This window comes from Ascaphus truei, chromosome 17, assembly GCF_040206685.1.
Source record: "Ascaphus truei isolate aAscTru1 chromosome 17, aAscTru1.hap1, whole genome shotgun sequence".
Taxonomy (NCBI): Eukaryota; Metazoa; Chordata; class Amphibia; order Anura; family Ascaphidae; genus Ascaphus; species Ascaphus truei.
The window spans coordinates 8889074-8910799 of NC_134499.1; positions in this window are offsets into that span (position 1 = coordinate 8889074).

Here is a 21726-nt window from a genome sequence, read left to right on the forward strand (position 1 = left end):
CCCCTCCCTCCCCGCCTTCATAGCTCTGTGGCGGCGGGTCACTGGAGGGGGTGGCCGGGAGGGTTGAGATTCCCCCCCCCCCCCCTTCACAGCTAGGCGGCGTCTCCCCGGGTGGGCGGGTTGTAATCTCCCCCCCCCCCCTTCAGAGGTTAGCGGCGGTTGCTCACCTCTGGTTAGTGATTTCTACCCCCCCCCCCTTCCTTCCTTCAGAGCTTGGCAGCAGTGTGTCACTGGGGGGGCGGGAGGGTTGATTCTCTCCCCCCCCCCCCCCAGTCGCAGGCGGGAGGGTTGTGCGGCTCACTGCAGGTGGGTTAGTGACAGGGTGCGGCGGCACCCTGCGGGTATCTCTGCGGCAGCTGACTTTGGGTGCGGTGTGTATTGTATGTCTTTATTTATATAGCGCCATTAATGTACAGAGCGCTACAAGGGGGGTGGCGGCAGCGGACTTACTGTGGGGCGGGGTGTCCGCTGCGGTGGCGGGCGGGAGCAGGGTCGTCAACAGAAAGCATGGGGCCCAGGACAAATGAAAGGAGCAGGGCACCCCCCTTCCCCCCCCCCCCCCCTCCAACGCATAGCGCACCTACCAGGGAAAAATATTTTTTAGCGCACAACTTGAACGTGACTGTTTTGTTATTGTCACACCGAAAAAAAGATTACAATGCAACCTGTTTCTTTTTATATTTTCCACAAAAGACAGGTGGGTGCGCGGGTGAGTGGGTGCGCGGGTGCGTGACTGGGTGCACGGGTGGGTGCGTGGGTGGGTGACTGAGTGGGTGCGCGGGTGGGTGACTGAGTGGGTGCGCGGGTGGGTGACTGAGTGGGTGCGCGGGTGGGTGACTGAGTGGGTGCGCGGGTGGGTGACTGAGTGGGTGCGCGGGTGAGTGGGTGCATGGGTGAGTGGGTGGGGTCTCTTTCTCCCCCGTTCACATCAATCCGGTCCCCCCCCTTCACATGAATGGGCCCCCCACTCCCTTACCCCCAGTTGACAGCTCTGGTCTCCCCTGAGTCCCATGGAGCACCCCTCACTCCCCCGGCGGGCGGCAGGTATGCTCGGCGGTGGCAGGTCAGTGGGGGGGCAGGCGGGAGGGTGTCTAGGCGGCGGCTCACATGGGGGGGCGGAGGGGTTGCTTACAGGCGGCGGTTTGCTGCGGGGGCAGTTGCTTGGCGGCGGCGCACTGCGGGGGTGGAGGGGAGTGTTGGTTAGCAGCGGTGGAGGCTCACTGCGATTTTCTCTGCGGCGGCTCACCGCGGAGGCGGGTTCGTCGGCGGTGGGTCATGGGGGGCTGATTGCTTGGTGGCAGCTCACTCACTGGTGCGGGCGGGTTGCGCGTCGTCGGCTCTCCGCTGCGGGGGGCGGCTTGCGCGGCGGCTCACTCTGGTTCCCCCCGTTCACAGCTCCGACCGTGGCACTGCCCATGACTTCACCCCGCCTCACAGTCACAGAGCGCGAGAGCCAAGCCCGCCCCGCAGTCAGCCAATGGGAGAGCGCGAGAGCCAAGCCCGCCCCGCAGTCAGCCAATGGGAGAGCGCGAGAGCCAAGCCCGCCCCGCAGTCAGCCAATGGGAGAGCGCGAGAACCAATGAGAAAGCGCACACACAAACAGATGTTGACATTATACACACAGAGAAAAGAAAGAGAAAGTATCCCACCAAAAGCACTCAAATGTACGAAAATATCACATTTATTTATCATAACATCACAGAAAACACAGAATAAAACAGTATGTGTGTATATACTGTATATATATATATATATATATATATATATATATATATATATATATATATATATATATATACACACACACTGCACTGTGTGGTCATTTGCATGTAATTTCCCAGAATCCCTTGCTGCAGGTGGAGTGCTGTGTGCTGGGTGATAATGGTGAGAGGCGGGGTTGCAGACCTGCCTAAGACATGCAAAGGAGCATACAGGAATATTTCCATTATGTATATACACACTCACACGCTATATATACAGTGGTCAAGAAATGAGCGCACACACCAGGTAAGAAACTCTCAGCAGAGGGGGGTGGTGCACAGTAGATTGGGGTATTTGCGATATGCATTACTGTGGAGGTTTTTTGTCACTTTTTTTTACCCACCATAACTTAACTAATGTGTGGTGGATACCTATCCAAGCTTCAAATTGGAAAATCGGTATAGCCAGCCTCACACTGTGAGACCCATTAAGGTTGAACCATGTCTGTGAGTGGCTTCTCTGCCTTTTTGCTAATCAAGTGTAGTGTCTATCCTACCTGTAGGAGTAGGATGGACAGTGGCACACATTTGGTCCTCTGGCCTGGTCGAGGGGTGGGATGAGTGCAAGACTTCTTGGCTTCATGCACGGTGGCATGGTTATGCCCTTCCGCAGCTACAGCACTGCTACGTCGAACTGTTCCCAGCATCGGACCCTGGATTCGAAGGATTCCCTCATTCACGCTGTTCCTGGGCCTTCTGGCTAAGGGGGGACGAAATTTTTGAACCTGCCAGGCCCATCAGAGCTGGGGTGCTCCGGCACAACCCCGGCACTACGGCTAGACACCGTCCCTCGTCAGAGGGAAAACGGCTAAGACTCGGACTTTCCTGCGGGCCTTTTGGCCGAAGAGAGGAAGAGATGGACGTACCGAATTCTGACGGAGGACGGTGTCAAAGACTTAGGCCTACCGGCTGAAGATTTGAGTTAGAGATAAACCAGTTTAACAAAAGTACTGGTGGAAATGATCAACATAACAAAATAGAACAGTGGACTACCTTAAACCAGTTAGGCATAGGTGTTTATAAAATGCATGGTAGGGTGCGTTTTTAATATTAGGAGTGAGGCCTAGAGGGGCATATTATTATGAGCCTGTTCACAAGTGACATTCGGGTCTGGCACAATTGCATTACTCTGGTGTCTAACTTTTCCTTTTACCCGAGGGGACCATTGCTTTACCTTACTGGTACTGCAATACAGGGTGGGATCATTTCCACCAGTACTTTTGTTAAACTGGTTTATCTCTAACTCAGTTCTTTATTACAGTGCAGCATGGGCACTTTATGTCAGGTAGGGTGTGTTATTAAAGGTAGACCTGCAAGGGCATGTCATAAGTAGGAATGTTTCATGTATTAGTATTCAAGGCATTATGGCATTCTTTAATATTGATGTGTCCAAAGTGTGGTATAAGAAGAGACCACTAGGGGCCACTGTTGCAATTGATTGTAGGCTTCCACGTTTGAGCCAATGCACGGGTAGGCATTTTCACCTAAAACCTTGGCAGTAATTGGCCAGATTTAATTCATTAGGAAATGAGGAGGTTATTGAGTAGGTATATAAGACCCACATGGGACATTTAACCGGAAGAGTGCCTGAGGAAGCTTTGTGTGAAAGCGAAACGCGTTGATCCGCCCCTTTTGGACCTCTGAGGATACCGTAGCCAGGAAGAGCTGTTCGTGGGCGTGTTCCATTCCTTGCGTGTCAGACGCCATCCGAACGCGGAAGAAGCGTGCGCTTGGAGAGGGACAGACAACACGGACATTTGCTACAGTTGGCAGAAGGTTTTACATACATACAGGCAGTCCTCGTTTTACAACGCTTCGCTTTACAACGAATGGCTTATCCAACGCTATGCAATGCATACCTATGTTCATTTTTACAACGCCAAAATGGCTTACACAACGCTCTTAAGACGCTTTGCAACGTTGTGAATGTGTGTATATATATACACATTCACATAAACAACGTTGCAAAGCGTCGTAAGAGCGTATATATATAATATTATACTAAATAATATTATATTATACTATATAATATATTATTTATAATGTTATATTATATATATAATACAGTATATACACTATATAATTTGTGTGTGCTGCATATCTTATTGCCTGCATAAAATATTTGGTGTATTTTAGTGGTAAAAATGCCTTCAGGAACGGAACCTTTCATTTAAACAGTGTTCCTATGGGAAAACGTGTTTCGCTTTACAACGTTTCGCTTTACAACGCCATTTTGAGTAACGCATTGTGTCGGATAACCGAGGACTGCCTGTACATACACACACACACACACACACATACACACCGCTTTTTTGGTCGTTCTTAAAAAAATGTAGTTATTTTTTAGCTGTTTTATTCCAAAAATACACTTTTTGTTTGTTTTTACACATATTTGGACTCTTTCCTGTAGTTCCGTGTCTGTATTTGTTCACAAAGAGGTAAATAAACAAATATAACTCTTGTCAGGTGTTTCTCAAGGTACAGCACTTACAGTTACAGTTGTGTGAAATACAATACAGTTGTGTGAAAAAGAAAGTACACCCTCTTTGAATTCCATGGTTTTACATATCAGGACATAATAACAATCATCTGTTCTTAGCAGGTCTTAAAATTAGGTAAATACAACCTCAGATGAACAACAACACATGACATATTACACTGTGTCATGAGTTATTTAACAAAAATAAAGCCAAAATGGAGAAGCCATGTGTGAAAAACTAAGTACACCTTTACTGCTTCCATAGGAATTAAGATGCTAAGTAGCAGACAGGTGCTGCTAATCAAATGCCCTTGATTAATTGATCATCAGCAAGTGTGACCACCTCTATAAAAGCTGAAGTTTTAGCAGTTTGCTGGTCTGGAGCACAACACAATGCCAAGGAGGAAAGACATCAGCAATGATCTGTAACGCTCGGCCTGCCCACAAGCCAGATGACCTGATCCTTCGCGGGATACAAGACGTGGGGATATTCGCCTGGGGAATCTGGAGAGTGAGGGTATTAACTTGCTGGTTAAGAGTGGAGACTTGATTGTCCAAAAAATTAAAGTGTTTGGAAATGGTGGTTAAGGTATCTTCCACCTCAGGGGTCTGTGTCTGATGGGCTCTGCATAATGTAACACTCGGCCTGCCCACAAGCCAGACGAGACCCTGGGAAAGGGCAAAACCACACACCAGCAGCAAACGGGGGCACGGCCGGAGTGTGGTAGTAGCGTAGGTGGTCCGGGTAACAAGAATGTAAATGATACCGTACTTGACAGCTCCGGCGTAGAAGGGTTAAGTTCGTATGCCAAGGGTCATGGATTGGAGAGGGCAGCGTAATCGATTGTCCGTAAGCCTGGGTCATGGAGTGGAGAGAGCAGCGTAGTAGTTTGTCCGTGTCTCGTGTCCAAGGTGTTTAGAGGTCTGCAGTGTAGAAGTCCAAAGCAAGGTCCAAAGGGTTATAGAGAGCAGCGTAGTAGAGTTCAAAGCAAGGGTCAAATCCAGGGAGGTCAGCAGAGATTCCAGGGACAGGAGCAGCACTGAAAAGACAAGAGAGACCAGGCAACCGCAGACAGCACCAAGGTACAGAAGCTATGCAGAGCAAAGAGGAAATGGAGAAGAGGGATTATATAGGGGGCTGGGACCAATCAGAGAAAGGGGAGTGACAGAGGAGCGGCCTGAAGAGGAACTTAAGGGCTGGGTCCCGCTGGGTCTGGCGGCGCGGGCGGCCGCGTGAGCATTCCCCACCAGCAGGGGAATCCTCCCAAGCAGGTCCCTGTCCCCCCTCGCTGCTGGCTCACTACGCGCTGTGACGCGTCACCCGCCAGGGGATGCAAGAAAATTGTGATCCCGAGCGGTGACGCGTCACGTGGTGCGCTGGTGAGCCAATCAGCGGCGGGGGCGGGAGCTGTCATCAGGCGGCTTCCTACACAAGGGTGTGTGTGTGTGTGAGTGTGGTTTGTGGCAGAAGGGGGAGGGAGCTGCTTACCTTACAGCAGCCCGCAGCAGCTCCATCCTGCAGCCCGAGCCCGTGGAGGGAGGGGGGGGGGAGTAGTGGGTCCCTCCGCTCAAACCGCGGCCCTCCCACTCCCGCCCTCCTCCCGCTCCGGCCCCCGCTCCCTACAGACCGCATATCGCGGTCTGTGTCTGTCAGCACCCCGCCTGTCTGCAGTGCGGGCGCGCTGACTGAGGGAGCGGGGCCTTAGCCTAATAGGAGAGCAGAGTGAGGAAGTTTGAAACCAATGGGAGTGAGGGGAGGAACGGAGGGACGGACAAGGGAAGGGACAGAAAGGGAAGGAGGACCTGAGAGGCAAGGCAAATGGGGAAGGGGCGTGCCGGGCATGTGCGTGACGTCCGAGGAGGCGGAGCGTGGGGAAGGTGCACCGGAGGATCCAGGAGCAGAGAGAAGAAGGAGAGGAGCAGAGGGACGGACAGGGGAAGGGTCAGGTAAGGTGGGAGAAGCGGGAAGGCGGAGCTGACGGGACCCGAGCGGCGACACGCAAGGAGCGTGTGCCGCGCCAGCGGAGGTGGAGTCAGGCGTCTGGCGCCAACCAATGGCAGCTTGGGTGCATGCGCGCCCTTAGGGCTGACACGCGTGGGCAGGAGGTGCAGGGAAAGCAGTCAGGAGCGGGGAATGCCGCCGGGGAGCCTGAATGGCCTGAGAAAAAGGTAAGTATGCGCTGGACGCGGGTATACCCGCAGCGCGGATCCTTACAGTACCCCCCCCCCCCCTTGAGGGTCGGACTCCGGACGAACCAACCATGGTTTGAAGGGATATTTTTGGTGGAAACGTCGGAGTAGGGAAGGAGCATGAACATCCGTATGTGAAACCCATGAACGATCCTGAGGTCCGTATCCCTTCCAGTGGATCAAAAATTGGAGTTTACCCCTGGAGATGCGAGAATCAATGATAGATTGAATTTCAAAGTCCTGTTGTCCAGGTACAATGGGAGGGGGAGGTCGAAGGGAGTGATGGGCGAACCGTTTGCCTTGAATAAAAGGTTTCAAAAGGGAAACGTGGAAGACGGGTGAAATCTTCATAGATGGAGGCAGTTGGAGTTGATAGGCCACAGGGTTAATCTGTTTCAGAATAGAAAAAGGGCCCAGGAACCTGGGAGACAATTTAGGGGTTGGGGCCTTCAATTTGATATTTTTTGAAGAAAGCCAGACCTTCTCTCCAGGGATGAACTTATGACCCTCCTGACGGAGCCTATCTGCCTGTTTCTTCTGCCTTAACACGGATTTTTGAAGCACTGCTTGAATCCTTTTCCATGACTCCTGTAAGGAAGATACCCTCTCATCTGCTGCTGGAATTCCGGACCTGGAAGGATGCTTGTGAAGACGAGTAGGGTGAAATCCGTAGTTAATAAAGAACGGTGATTCTCGGGTAGACTCGTTCTTAAGAGAGTTGATCGCGAATTCAGCCCAAGGGAGTAACTCCGCCCAATTATCCTGAGAGTCCGAAGAAAAACAACGTAAATACTGTTCCAGAGATTTGTTCATACGTTCGGTCTGCCCATTTGTTTGGGGATGGTAGCCTGAGGAAAAAAGAAGGGTAATGCCCAAACTCTGGGAAAATGCACGCCAGAATTTAGAAACAAATTGCGTACCCCGATCTGAAACAATGGCCCACGGGACATCATGAATACGGAAGATTTCCTTTACAAAAATGTCGGCCAAAGTACTGGAATTGGGGAGACCCTTGAGGGGAAAAAAATGAGCTTGCTTAGAAAATCTGTCGACAATTACGAGAATGGTAGTCATGCCATTAGATGGGGGAAGATCCACGATGAAGTCCATAGAAATGTGACTCCATGGACGATCCAGTACCGGGAGAGGTTGAAGAAGACCGGAAGGTTTTTGACGGACAGATTTATTTTGTGCACAGACTGGGCATGAAGAGGTGAAAGCTCTGATATCCTTCGACATGTTGGGCCACCAGAAGGTTTGTCGAATTAAATCATTGGTCTTCTTAAAGCCGGGATGGCCAGCAGATCTGGAGGAATGGCCCCATTCCATAATTTTGAGATGAAAACGTGGAGCCGCGTAAAGACGACCATCAGGAACTTCCAAGCCGATGGGAACCTGAGTCTGGGATTCCAGAATCTTGTCTAGAATGTCAAAAGAAGCGGCAGCAATAAACAACTGGGGGGGTAGGATATTCTCCGGGATATCTGGAGACTTCTCCTCAGTAATAAACTGGCGGGAAAGTGCATCCGCTTTGATATTCTTAGTCCCAGGAATATAAGAGATGGTGAAATTAAACCTAGAAAAGAACAGGGCCCAACGAGCTTGACGAGGACCAAGGCGACGAGCGCCTTCAATGTAGGATAGATTCTTGTGGTCCGTCAGAATGGAAAGGGGTTCTTTGGTTCCTTCCAGGAGATGTCTCCACTCTTGTAAAGCCATCTTGATGACTAACAATTCCCTATTCCCCACGTCGTAATTTCTTTCAGCAGAAGAATTTTTTTTAGAAAAAAACCCACAGGGGTGTAATTTGTCTTCGGAGGTAGTCCTTTGAGTGAGAACCGCACCAGCTCCTACGTCGGAGGCGTCAACTTCCAAAGTAAAGGGGAGGGTGGGGACGGGATGTCGCAGGATCGGAGCTGAGACAAAGGCTCTTTTAAGAGATTCAAAGGCCCGGGTGGCTTCCAATGGCCATGAGGACGGATCGGCCCCCTTTTTGGTAAGGGCCGTGATGGGTGCCACCAAAGTAGAAAAGCCAGCGATGAACTTCCTGTAATAGTTTGCGAAGCCGAGGAAACGCTGAATCGCTTTTAAGGAGTTAAGTTGAGGCCATCCGAGTACGGAATTGAGCTTCTCCGGATCCATGGTGAAGCCTTGATCCGAGACAATGTACCCCAGGAAGGTAGTAGAAGATTGATGAAAGACACACTTCTCCATGTTGGCGTAGAGTTTGTTGGCCCGTAAACGAGAGAGCACCATCTTGGTATGAAGAATGTGTTCTTCGAGGGTCTTTGAAAAAAATGAGGCTATCATCCAAGTAGATAATTACACAAGAGTTCAATAGGTCACGAAAAACCTTGTTCATAAAGTCTTGGAAGACTGCAGGGGCATTGCACAACCCAAACGGCATCACCAGGTACTCATAATGACCGCTGCGTGTGTTGAACGCGGTCTTCCATTCATCTCCACTGCGGATGCGAATCAGGTTGTATGCTCCTCCTAGGTCAAGTTTGGAGAAAATGGTCACGCCTTGCAGTCTATCGAAGAGCTCCGGAATAAGAGGCAAAGGATAACGATTTTTTATGGTTATCTTGTTCAAGCCACGGAAATCGATTCAGGGGCAAAGCGTCCCATCCTTCTTCTTTACAAAAAAGAATCCTGCTCCAGCGGGAGAACTAGATTTCCGAATGAAACCCTTATCAAGGTTCTCTGAGATATACTGGGACATGGCTTCAGTCTCAGGCAAAGACAACGGATAAGACCTGGCTTTGGGAAATGGAGCACCCGGAATTAAGTCTATCGGACAGTCGAAAGGGCGATGAGGGGGAAGCTCCTCGGAATTGGCCTTACTGAAGACATCTAGGAACTCAGAATAGACGTCCAGAAGGGAGACGTCTTGTGGGGACGTGGTCTCCAGGACGGCCAATACCGCTGCGGATGGAGCAGACACTCCTACTTGAGAGGATCTCCATAGAACAGGAACCTAGGCCATCCAATTGATGATGGGATTGTGTAATTGCAGCCAAGGCAAGCCCAGGATGATATGAACTGAAGCAGAGTGAATGACATCAAAAGAGATCATTTCTGAATGTCCATCATCCATAGAGAGTTCAAGAGGAAGTGTCTCCAAGGTAATAACGGCTGGCTGCAGGGGTCGACCATCAATCGCCTCTAATCCGACCGGAAAGGCCTTCTCCCGGAGAGGAATGTGATGCTGAGTAGCAAACGTCTGGTTTATGAAATTTCCTCTGGAACCGGAATCAAGGAAGGCCTTAGCAGGGGTCTGGATATTCATGTGCTTAAGGAGCACCGACAATAGGAGACGTTTAGGGAGATGCTGTGAGGGAAGAGAAGAAGCAGAGATGGTACCCAGTGAGACTCCCCCATACCTCACTGGGCGTTGGCATTTCCCGGCTTCGAAGGACAGCGTGGTAGGATATGCCCAGGAGAACCACAATAGAAGCACAGCCCTTCATTCCTCCGACGTAGTCGTTCCGTAGAAGGGAGGTGATGTGTGCCCAGTTGCATGGGTTCTGAGGCTTCCAGTGCGGGCAGTGCAGGAAGAGGAGATCTGGAATTAGAGGACAGGGAAGTAGCAGTACAAAGACGTTGGCGTTCAGCCCGCCTCTCCAGAAGTCTTTGATCCACCTGAACGCAGAGAGCGATCAGGGCCTCTAGGGAGGATGGCCTCTCACGAGCCGCCAATTCGTCCTTTAGGGTCTCCGAAAGCCCTTGCCAGAAGGCGGCGGAGAGAGCCCCATCATTCCAGTCCGTCTCTGCTGCAATAGTCCGGAACTCCAGAGCGTAACGCGCCACTGATCTCCGACCCTGCGAAATATGGAACAAAGAAGATGCCGCCATATCACTGCGTCCAGGAGCGTCAAACACTAATCGGAATTCTCTTTTGAAATTGGCATAATTGTAAGTGAGTTCGGGTTTCAGTTCCCAGATTAGTGAGGCCCAGGCTAAGGCATCTCCGGTGAGGAGGGAGTACACGTAGGCTACCTTAGTACGATCCGTGGGGAAGCGAGAAGGTGACAGCTCAAATTGTATTTCGCATTGGTTCAAGAAACCGCGACATGCAAGCGGATCTCCCGCGTATTTACTGGGGGTAGGTATCCGCAAGTCAGAGGGACCTGATCCTTCGCGGGATACAATGGAGGAAGACGTGGGGATATTAGCCTAGGGAAACTGGAGAGTGAGGGTATTAACTTGCTGGTTAAGAGTGGAGACATGATTGTGCAAAAAATGTAAGTGTTTGGAAATGGTGGTTAAGGTATTTTCCACCTCAGGGGGGTCTGTGTCTGATGGGCTCTGCATAATGTAACACTCGGCCTGCCCACAAGCCAGACGAGACCCCGGGACTGAGGTGGAAAGGGCAAAACCACACACACCTAGCAGCAAACGGGGGCACGGCCGGAGTGTGGTAGTAGCGTAGGTGGTCCGGGTAACAAGAATGTAAATGATACCGTACTTGACAGCTCTGGCGTAGAAGGGTTAAGTTCGTATGCCAAGGGTCATGGATTGGAGAGGGCAGCATAATCGATTGTCCGTAACCTGGGTCGTGGCGTGGAGAGAGCAGCGTAGTAGTTTGTCCGTGTCCCGTGTCCAAGGTTTGTAGAGGTCTGCAGTGTAGAAGTCCAAAGCAAGGTCCAAAGGGTTATAGAGAGCAGCGTAGTAGAGTTCAAAGCAAGGGTCAAATCCAGGGAGGTCAGCAAGGATTCCAGGGACAGGAGCAGCACTGAAAAGACAAGAAAGGCCAGGCAACAGCAGACAGCCCCAAGGTGCAGAAGCTATGCAGAGCAAAGAGGAAATGGAGAAGAGGGATTATATAGGGGGCTGGGACCAATCAGAGAAAGGGGAGTGACAGAGGAGCGGCCTGAAGAGGAACCTAATAGGAGAGCAGAGTGAGGAAGTTTAAAATCAATGGGCGTGAGGGGAGGAACGGAGGGACGGACAAGGGAAGGGACAGAAAGGGAAGGAGGACCTGAGAGGCAAGGCAGATGGGGAAGGGGCGTGCCGAGCATGTGTGTGACGTCCGAGGAGGCGGAGCATGGGGAAGGTGCACCGGAGGATCCAGGAGCAGAGAGAAGAAGTGGAGGAGCAGAGGGACGGACAGGGGAAGGGTCAGGTAAGGAGGGAGAAGCGGGAATGCGGAGCTGACGGGACCCGAGCGGCGACACGCAAGGAGCGTGTGCCGTGGTGGCGGAGTCAGGTGCCTGGCGACAACCAATGGCAGCTTGGGTGCGCGCGCCCCTAGGGCTGATGCTCGTGGGCAGGAGGTGCAGGGAAAGCAGCCAGGAGCGGGGAATGCCGCCGGGGAGCCTGAATGGCCTGAGAAAAAGGTAAGTATGCGCTGGACGCGGGTATACCCGCAGCGCGGATCCTTACATGATCTTAGAGAAGCAATTGTTGCTGCCCATCAATCTGGGAAGGGTTATAAGGCCATTTCCAAACAATTTAAAGTCCATCATTCTACAGTGAGAAAGATTATTCAAAAGTGGAAAACATTCGAGACAGTTGCCAATCTTCCAAGGAGTGGACGTCCCAGCAAATTTACCCCAAGGTCAGACCGTGCAATGCTCAGAGAAATTGCAAAAAAAACAAGAGTTACATCTCAGACTCTACAGGCCTCAGTTAGCATGTTAAATGTTAACGTTCATGACAGTACAATTAGAAAAAGACTGAACAAGTATGGGTTTGTTTGGAAGGGATGCCAGGAGAAAGCCTCATCTCTCTAAAAAGAACATGGCAGCACGGCTTAGGTTTGCAAAGTTGCATCTGAACAAACCACAAGACTTCTGGAACAATATCCTATGGACATACGAGACCAAAGTGGAGATGTTTGGCCATAATGCACAGCGCCACGTTTGGCGAAAACCAAACACAGCATATCAGCACAAACACCTAATACCAACTGTCAAGCACGGTGGTGGAGGGGTAATGATTTGGGCTTGTTTTGCAGCCACAGGACCTAGGAACCTTGCAGTCATTGAGTCGACCATGAACTCCTCTGTATACCAAAGTATTCTAGAGTCAAATGTGAGGCCAGCTGTCCGACAGCTAAAGCTTGGCCGAAATTGGGTCATGCAACAGGACAATGATCCCAAGCACACCAGCAAATCTACAACAGAATGGCTGAAAAAGAAAAGAATTAGGTGTTGCAATAGCCCAGTCAAAGTCCAGACCTCAACCAGATTGAAATGCTGTGGCTGGACCTTAAGAGATCTGTGCATAAACAAATGCCCGCAAACCTCAATGAACTGAAGTAACGTTGTAAAGAAGAGTGGGCCAAAATTCCTCCACAACGATGTGAGAGACTGATAAAGTCATACAGAAAACGATTACTTCAAGTTATTGCTACTAAAGATGGTTCTACAAGCTATTGAATCATAAGGTGTACTTACATAGTTACATAGTTACATAGTAGATGAGGTTGAAGAAAGACTTCCGTCCATCAAGTTCAACCTATGCTAAATTTAGACAACAGATACTTTATCCTATATCTATACTTATTGATCCAGAGGAAGGCAAACAAAAAACCCCATTAAGGGGAAAAATTAATTCCTTCCTGTTGCAGGGTACATGCAACTACACACGCAGGTTTCTTGACAAGGCTTATTTATTTAGCCTTGAAAGATATACAGCACACAAAACAAAAATAGCTTTTCATCAGCAACAAAAGAAAAATGGCTTTTCTTCAGCAGACAAACAAAAACAGTTTCTCTTTAGCAGACAGTGTATAAATCAGGCAGTTACCCTTTTCTATGCAGGGGACAGACAGTTCACAATTCATCTACTTTGCTAATCAGACCTTGTATCAGGAGATCTCTCAGCAGCTTACTCCTCTCTCCTCAACAGCCAGCCTCCATGTCTCTACAGCCTGGGTTTTAACACACCTTGATTAGGCAGCTGGGATCCAACTAACTGTCCTGAGGTTCCCAGCTGAAGTTAACCTAGTCAGTGCTGCACTGCAGACTAGACATAGGTTTTCCAGGCATATAACTGGTGGCTTTTATTTACCCTGTCACACTTCCTGACTCCAAGAATTGGCAATCGGATTAATCCCTGGATCAACATCCTTCCCATGTATACTTATTTGGTATATCCCTGTATACCTTTCCCATCTAAAAAGATGTCCAACCTTTTTTTGAACAAATCTATTGTATCTGCCATCACAGTCTCCATGGATAATGAATTCCACATTTTAACTGCCCTTACTGTAAAGAACCCTTTCCTTTGTTGCTAGTGAAATTTTCTTTCCTCCAACCTTAAGGGATGGCCCCGAGTCCTTTGTACTGCCCGTGGGATGAATAGTTCTTTTGAAAGCTCCTTGTATTGTCCCTGAATATATTTGTATATAGTTATCATATCCCCCCTTTGACGCCTCTTTTCTAATGTAAATAAATCTAATTTAGCTAGCCTCTCCTCATAAGTTAGAATGTCCATCCCCTTTATTAATTTGGTGTCTCTTCTCTGCACTCTCTCTAGTTCCATAATGTCTTTTCTTAGGATTGGTGCCCAAAATTGTACTCCATATTCAAGGTGTGGTCTTACTAATGCTTTGTAAAGGGGCATATTTATGTTTACTTCCCTTCCATTCATTGCCCGTTTGATGCAAGATAAGATCTTGTTTGCCTTTGCAGCTACTGCATGACATTGGGCACTATTGCTAAGCCTGCTGTCTACAAGCACTCCTAAATCCTTCTCCATCAAGGATTCCCCCAATATATCTCCATTTAATTTGTAAGTCGCCTTTTTATTCTTATATCCCAAATGCATAACCTTACATTTATCTGTATTAAACCTCGTCTGCCATTTACCTGCCCACGTTCCCAGTCTCTCCAAGTCCTTCTGAAGAGAAATTACATCCTGCTCTGATTCTATTACCTTACACAATTTAGTATCGTCAGCAAAGATGGAGACTTTGCTCTCGATCCCAACCTCAAGGTCATTAATAAACAAGTTAAAAAGCAGGGGTCCCAGTACCGATCCCTGAGGTACTCCACTCACGACTTTAGCCCAACCTGAAAAAGTTCCATTTATGACAACCCTCTGTTGTCTGTCCTTTAACCAGTTTTCAATCCAGGTGCATATATTATTACTGAGTCCAACTTTCTTTATTTTGTACACCAACCTCTTGTGTGAAACCGTATCAAAAGCCTTTGCAAAATGTAAGTAGACCACATCAACTGCATTACCCTGGTCTAAATTCCTACTTACCTCCTCAAAGAAACAAATAAGGTAAGTTTGGCATGATCTATCCTTCATAAATCCATGCTGACTATTACTAATAATTTTATTTTCCATTAGGTATTCCTGAATATTATCCCGTATTAAACCTTCAAGTAGTTTCCCTACTATTGAAGTCAGGCTTACAGGTCTGTAATTTCCCGGTTGTGATCTAGCTCCCTTTTTAAATATAGGCACCACATCTGCTTTACGCCAATCTTGTGGTACTGAGCCTGTGGAAATGGAGTCCTTGAATATTAAATATAATGGTTTTGCTATTACTAAGCTTAACTCCTTGAGAACTCTTGGATGTATGCCATCGGGGCCAGGTGCCTTATTAACTTTAATTTTTTCAAGTCGCTTATGAACTTCTTCCTCAGTTAACCAATTGTTCATTAATATGGAGGTTGTGGCTTCCTCCTGTGGCACTACTATTGAACTTGATTCTTCCCTGGTAAACACAGAGGCAAAGAATTTGTTTAATACCTCTGCTTTTTCCTTACCTCCAATAATCTGCCTACCCATCTCACACTGAAAGGGTCCTATATTTTATTTTCTCGGTTTTTTGTTATTAAGGTACTTAAAGAACTTTTTAGGGTTGACCTTACTTTCTATTGCAATCCTTTTTTCATTATCCATTTTTGCTAATTTGATTGCCCTTTTGCAATTTTTGTTACATTCCTTATAATTCTGATACGATGTCTCTGTCGCTTCTGACTTAAAGAATCTAAACGCCTTCCTCTTCTTGTCCATTTCCTCCCCTACCTGTTTATTTAGCCACATTGGTTTTGACTTATTTCTTTTATACGTATTACCCAAGGGTATACACTGATAAGTGTGTTTTTTCACTTAGTTTTTCACACATGGCTTCTCCATTTTGCCTTTATTTGTGTTAAATAAATCATGACACGGTGTAATATGTCATGTGCTGTTGTTCATCTGAGGTTGTATTTACCTAATTTTTAAACCTGCTAAGAACAGATGATTGTTATTATGTCCTGATATGTAAAACCATAGAATTCAAAGAGGGTGTACTTTCTTTTTCACACCCCTGTACATTTCCTGCCACAGGATGTGCCAATCTGTATTTTGGGTGGGGTTTTGTTTTATTTGTTTCTTGCAGACGCTCCTGATAGTAACAATTTATCTGTAGTGCTGCTTAAAATACTCAGAGTAGCGTTTTCGCATGAATTTCCTGTTCCCAATTGGAAGACTGTCGTTTTACTGACTTAACGAGGCTAAGTTAAGTCATCGTTAAGTGCTAACGAGGATATCCAGCGCTCAGTAATGCAGGGTTAAGCGCTGTTTTCAGCCGTATCTAGCCCATGCGTCACTATAACGGACGTTAGTGCTAATGATATGCACAGGAGGCGTTCCCTGCACAGCGCCGATCCCCACAGCGCCGGTGTAATGATATAAATCACACCCAGGCCCGGACACACAGTATGGGGGTATGGGAGTGAGCCCTATTTTATTGAAGTACCATGTGAGATAGATAGATATGCCCTAAAACCCGCCTTTCAAACAACACGAGAGACCAGTGCACAAAAAGGAGAACCCCTGGGATACCTGGGAGATATGCTAATATGAGTTATTTAAATATGCTTCGCGTTTCCTATTCTCTCCCCCTCTCTGTCCCTCCTCTCTCTTTCCGTCCCTCCCCCCTTCCTCTATCCCTCCCCCTCTCTCACCCGTCCCTCCCCCTCTCTCACCCGTCCCTCCCCCTCCTTTCCCCCCCTCCCTCCCCACCCCGTCCCTCCCCTCTCCCTCCTGTCTTCCCCCCTCTCTCTCTCCCAGCCCCGCTCTCTCTCTCTCCCAGCCCCTCTCTCCCCCCTGTCCCTCCCGTCTCTTCCTCCCTCTATCCCTCTCTCCGTCCCTCCCCCTCTCCCTCTCTCTATCTCAGTCCCTCCCCCACTCTCTCCCCGTCCCTCCCCCTCTCACTCACACCCTCTCTCTCTCTCCCCCGTCCTTCCCCCCTCTCTCTCCATCTCTCCACCTGTCTCTCCCCGTCCCTCCCCCTCTCTTTACCACCCCCACTCTCTACCGTCCCTCCCCCACTCTCTCTGTCCCTCCCCCTCTCTCTGTCCCTCCCCCCTCTCCCCATCCATCCCCCACTCTCTCCCGTCCCTCCCCCACTCTCTCCCGTCCCTCTCCATCTCTCTCCCTCCCCCTCTCCCCCCCCCTCTCTCCATCTCTCCACTTCTCTCTCTCTCTGTCCCTCCCGCACTCTCTCCCGTCCCTCCCCCTCTCTCCCTCCCTCCCCATCTCTCTCCCTCCCCCTCTCCCCCCCCTCTCTCTCCATCTCTCCACTTCTCTCTCTCTCTGTCCCTCCCGCACTCTCTCCTGTCCCTCCCCCTCTCTCTCCCTCCCTCTATCTCTGTGTCCCTCCCCCACTCTCTCCCGTCCCTCCCCCTCTCTCTCCCTCCCTCTCTCTGTGTCCCTCCCGCACTCTCTCCCGTCCCTCCCCCTCTCTCTCCCTCCCTCTCTCTGTGTCCCTCCCCCACTCTCTCACGTCCCTCCCCCTCTCTCCCTCTCTCTATGCCGTTAACCCTATGTTGCTGAGATTCCTACGGACCGTTGTTCTTGCCTATAATTAGCTGCGGCGTGGCCGCGCCTCGGGGAACGGAGCGTGCGTTCCTCATTATGATAACATGAGGTTTTGAGCCCGGATTTAACGGAGCTTAGCAGATCTGGGCCTCAGGGGTTAATCTCAGAGACTGGCAGCTAAATGTTGGGGTTTGCTGAACGTTTCCGGGCCACTGGGCGCAGTTTCAGAATGAGCTGTCTCTGTGGTACCACCTCCAAGACCAGCAGTTATTTAACCCTGTGTGTGCTTGTGCAGCCTGGCATATGTCAAGCTTTTCTGTGGCTGCTTTCCCCCTCCTTTTGCTCCTCTCCCTCTCTCCCTTCTCTTTCTCCTCTCCCTCTCCCCCTTCTCTTTCTCCTCTCCCTCCTCTTTCTTCTCTCCCTCTCCCTCCTTCTCTTTATTCTCTCCCTCCTTCTCTTTCTTCTATCCCTCTCCCTCCTTTCTTTTCTCCCTTTCTCTCCTTCTTTCTTCTCTCTCTATCCCCCTTTCTCTTTCGTCTCTCCCCTTCTTTCTTCTCTCCCTCTGACCTTTCTTTTTCTTCTCTCCCCATCCCCCTTCTTTTTCTTTTCTCCCTCTCCCCTTCCTTTCTTCTCTCCCTCTCCCCTTCCTTTCTTCTCCGATCTCCCTCCTCTTTCTTTTCTCCCTCTACCTTCTTCTCTCCCTTCTCTTTTTTCTCTCCCTCATCTTTCTTCTCTCCCTCTACCTCCTTCTCTTTCGTCTATCCCTCTCCCCCTTCTCTTTCTTCTCTTACTCTTCTCTTTCTTCTCTCCCTCTCCCCCTTTCTCTCTTTTCCTCCCCTCTCCCCCCTTCTCCCTCTTTTCTCTGTATTCTCCTTTTTCTTCACTCCCCATTTATATCTTTTCCCTCTATGTTCACTCTCTCCCTTCCTCTCCTCCCTTCCTCACTCAGCTCTCTGTGTTCTCTCTCTCTCTCTTTTCTCCCTTCCTTCTTTCTCCCTCTCCACCCTTTCTCCTGTGTTCACTCTCTTCTCTCTCCCTCCTTTTCACTCTTCCTCTTTCTCTCTCATCTCAGTGTACACTCTCCCTCTTTCCTCTATCCCTCTTTCTCTTTTGTTCCCACCTCTCCTCCCTTTCTCCCTCTTCTATCCAATTATTTTCCTTCTCTCTCTTCCTGCTCTTTCTTTTCTCCCCCTTTCTCTCTCTTCGTGTTCTCCCTCCCTCCTAATTTCTCCCTCCTAATTTCTCTCCTCTCCTTCCTCCCCCCTCCCCTCTCTTTCTCATGTGTTCACTCTCTCTTCCACTTCTCCCTTTCTCTCTCTCTCTCTTCTCTGGGTTCAGTCTCAGTCTCCTTTCCCTTACTCTTTCTTCTCCCTCCTATTTCCTCCCCTCTCTGTGTCTTTTCTTCCTCCCCCCTCATTACTCTGTGTTCTCTCTCTCTTTCTCCCTTCTACCCCTCCCCTTTCTCCTGTGTTCCCTCTCCCTTCTCCCTCCTCCCTTCCCCTTCTCCTCCCCCTCCCTTCTCTTTCTTCTCTCCCTCTACCACATTCTTTCTTCTCTCCCTCTACCCCTTTCTCTTTCATCTCTCCCCTCCCCCTTCTCTTTATTCACTCCTCCCCCCTTTCTATCTTTTCCTCCCCTTTCTCTCCCCCCTCTCTCCCTCTTCTCTCTGTATTCGCTTTCCTCCTCTTTCTCCCCCCCCCCCCATTTACAGCTCTTCCTGTGCACTCTCCCCTTTCATCTCCCTTTCTATCCTCCCTTACGCCTTTCTCCTGTGTTCACAGCTCCCTCTCTTCTCCTTTTTCTCCTTCTTCTCTCTTTCCTGACTTCTTCCCCTCTCTCTCCCCCATTCCTCCCCCTCTCCCCCCTTTCTATTTTTTTCCTCTCCTCTCCCCCCCTCCTCCATTTCGTCTCTCTGACTCTGCTGTTTCATCTCTTCCTCCTCCCCCTTTCTCCTGTGTCTCCTCTCCCTCCCCTTTCTCCCCCCTCCTCCCCCTCTTCTCTCTGACTGTGCTGTTTCATCTTTCCCTCTTCCCCCCTTTCTCCTGTGTTTCCTCTCCTCTCCCTCTCCTCCCCTTTCTCCCCCCCCTCATCTCCCCTTTCTCCCTCTCCTCCCCCTCTTCTCTCTGACATTGCTGTTTCATCTCTCCCTCCTCCCCCTTTCTCCTGTGTTCCCTCTCCTCTCCCTCCCCTTTCTCCCCCTCATCCCCTCTTCTCTCTGACTCTGTGCTGTTTCATCCCTCCCTCCTCCCCCCTTTCTCCTATGTTCCCTCTCCTCCCCCCCCCCTCCCTCTCCCACCTCTTCTCTCTGACTGCTGTTTCATCTATCCCTCCTCCCCCTTTCTCCTGTGTTCCCTCTCCCCCCCTCTTTCTCCCCCCTACTCCCCCTCTTCTCTCTGACTCTGTGCTGTTTCATCTCTCCCTCCTCCCCCTTTCTCCTATGTTCCCTCTCCTCTGCCTCCCCTCTTCCCCCCCCCTCTTCTCTCTGACTCTGTGCTGTTTCATCTCTCCCTCCTCCCCCTTTCTCCTATGTTCCCTCTCCTCTCCCTCCCCTCTTTCTCCCCCCTCTTCTCTCTGACTCTGTGCTGTTTCATCTCTCCCTCCTCCCCCTTTCTCCTGTGTTCCCTCTTTCTCCCCCCCCCCCTCTTCTCTCTGACTCTGTGCTGTTTCATCTCTCCCTCCTCCCCCCTTTCTCCTATGTTCCCTCTCCTCTCCCCCCCTCCCTCTCCCCCCCCTCTTCTCTCTGACTGCTGTTTCATCTATCCCTCCTCCCCCCTTTCTCCTGTGTTCCCTATCCCCCACTCTTTCTCCCCCCCTACTCCCCCTCTTCTCTCTGACTCTGTGCTGTTTCATCTCTCCCTCCTCCCCCCTTTCTCCTATGTTCCCTCTCCTCTCCCCCCTCTTTCTCCCTCCTCCCCCTCTTCCCTCTGACTGTGCTGTTTCATCTCTCCCTCCTCCCCCCTTCTCCTGTGTTCCCTCTCCTCTCCCTCCCCTCTTTCTCCCCTCTCCTCTTCTCTCTGACTCTGTACTGTTTCATCTCTCCCCCCCCCCTCTGTCTCCCCCTCCCCCCCCCTCTTCTCTCTGACTGCTGTTTCATCTATCCCTCCTCCCCCCTTTCTCCTGTGTTCCCTATCCCCCACTCTTTCTCCCCCCCTACTCCCCCTCTTCTCTCTGACTCTGTGCTGTTTCATCTCTCCCTCCTCCCCCCTTTCTCCTATGTTCCCTCTCCTCTCCCCCCTCTTTCTCCCTCCTCCCCCTCTTCCCTCTGACTGTGCTGTTTCATCTCTCCCTCCTCCCCCTTTCTCCTGTGTTCCCTCTCCTTTCCCTCCCCTTTCTCCCCCCTCATCCCCTCTTCTCTCTGACTCTGTGCTGTTTCATCCCTCCCTCCTCCCCCCTTTCTCCTATGTTCCCTCTCCTCCCCCCCCCCTCCCTCTCCCACCTCTTCTCTCTGACTGCTGTTTCATCTATCCCTCCTCCCCCTTTCTCCTGTGTTCCCTCTCCCCCCCTCTTTCTCCCCCCCTACTCCCCCTCTTCTCTCTGACTCTGTGCTGTTTCATCTCTCCCTCCTCCCCCTTTCTCCTATGTTCCCTCTCCTCTGCCTCCCCTCTTCCCCCCCCCCTCTTCTCTCTGACTCTGTGCTGTTTCATCTCTCCCTCCTCCCCCTTTCTCCTATGTTCCCTCTCCTCTCCCTCCCCTCTTTCTCCCCCCTCTTCTCTCTGACTCTGTGCTGTTTCATCTCTCCCTCCTCCCCCTTTCTCCTGTGTTCCCTCTTCTCTCTCCCCCCCCCTCTTCTCTCTGACTGTGCTGTTTCATCTCTCCCTCCTCCCCCCCTTTCTCCTATGTTCCCTCTCCTCTCCCCCCTCCCTCTCCCCCCCCCTCTTCTCTCTGACTGCTGTTTCATCTATCCCTCCTCCCCCCTTTCTCCTGTGTTCCCTATCCCCCACTCTTTCTCCCCCCCTACTCCCCCTCTTCTCTCTGACTCTGTGCTGTTTCATCTCTCCCTCCCTCCCCCCTTTCTCCTATGTTCCCTCTCCTCTCCCCCCTCTTTCTCCCTCCTCCCCCTCTTCCCTCTGACTGTGCTGTTTCATCTCTCCCTCCTCCCCCCTTCTCCTGTGTTCCCTCTCCTCTCCCTCCCCTCTTTCTCCCCTCTCCTCTTCTCTCTGACTCTGTACTGTTTCATCTCTCCCCCCCCTCTTTCTCCCCCTCCCCCCCCACTTCTCTCTGACTGTGCTGTTTCATCTCTCCCTCCTCCCCCTTTCTCCTGTGTTCCCTCTCCCCCTCCCCCCTCTTCTCTCTGACTCTGTGCTGTTTCATCTCTCCCTCCTCCTCCCTTTCTCCTGTGTTCCCTCTCCCCCCTCTTTCTCCTCTCACCTCCCCCTCTTCTCTCTGACTCTGTGCTGTTTCATCTCTCCCTCCTTCCCCCTTTCTCCTGTGTTCCCTCTCCCCCCCTCTTTCTCCTCTCACCTCCCCCTCTTCTCTCTGACTCTGTGCTGTTTCATCTCTCCCTCCTCCCCCCTTTCTCCT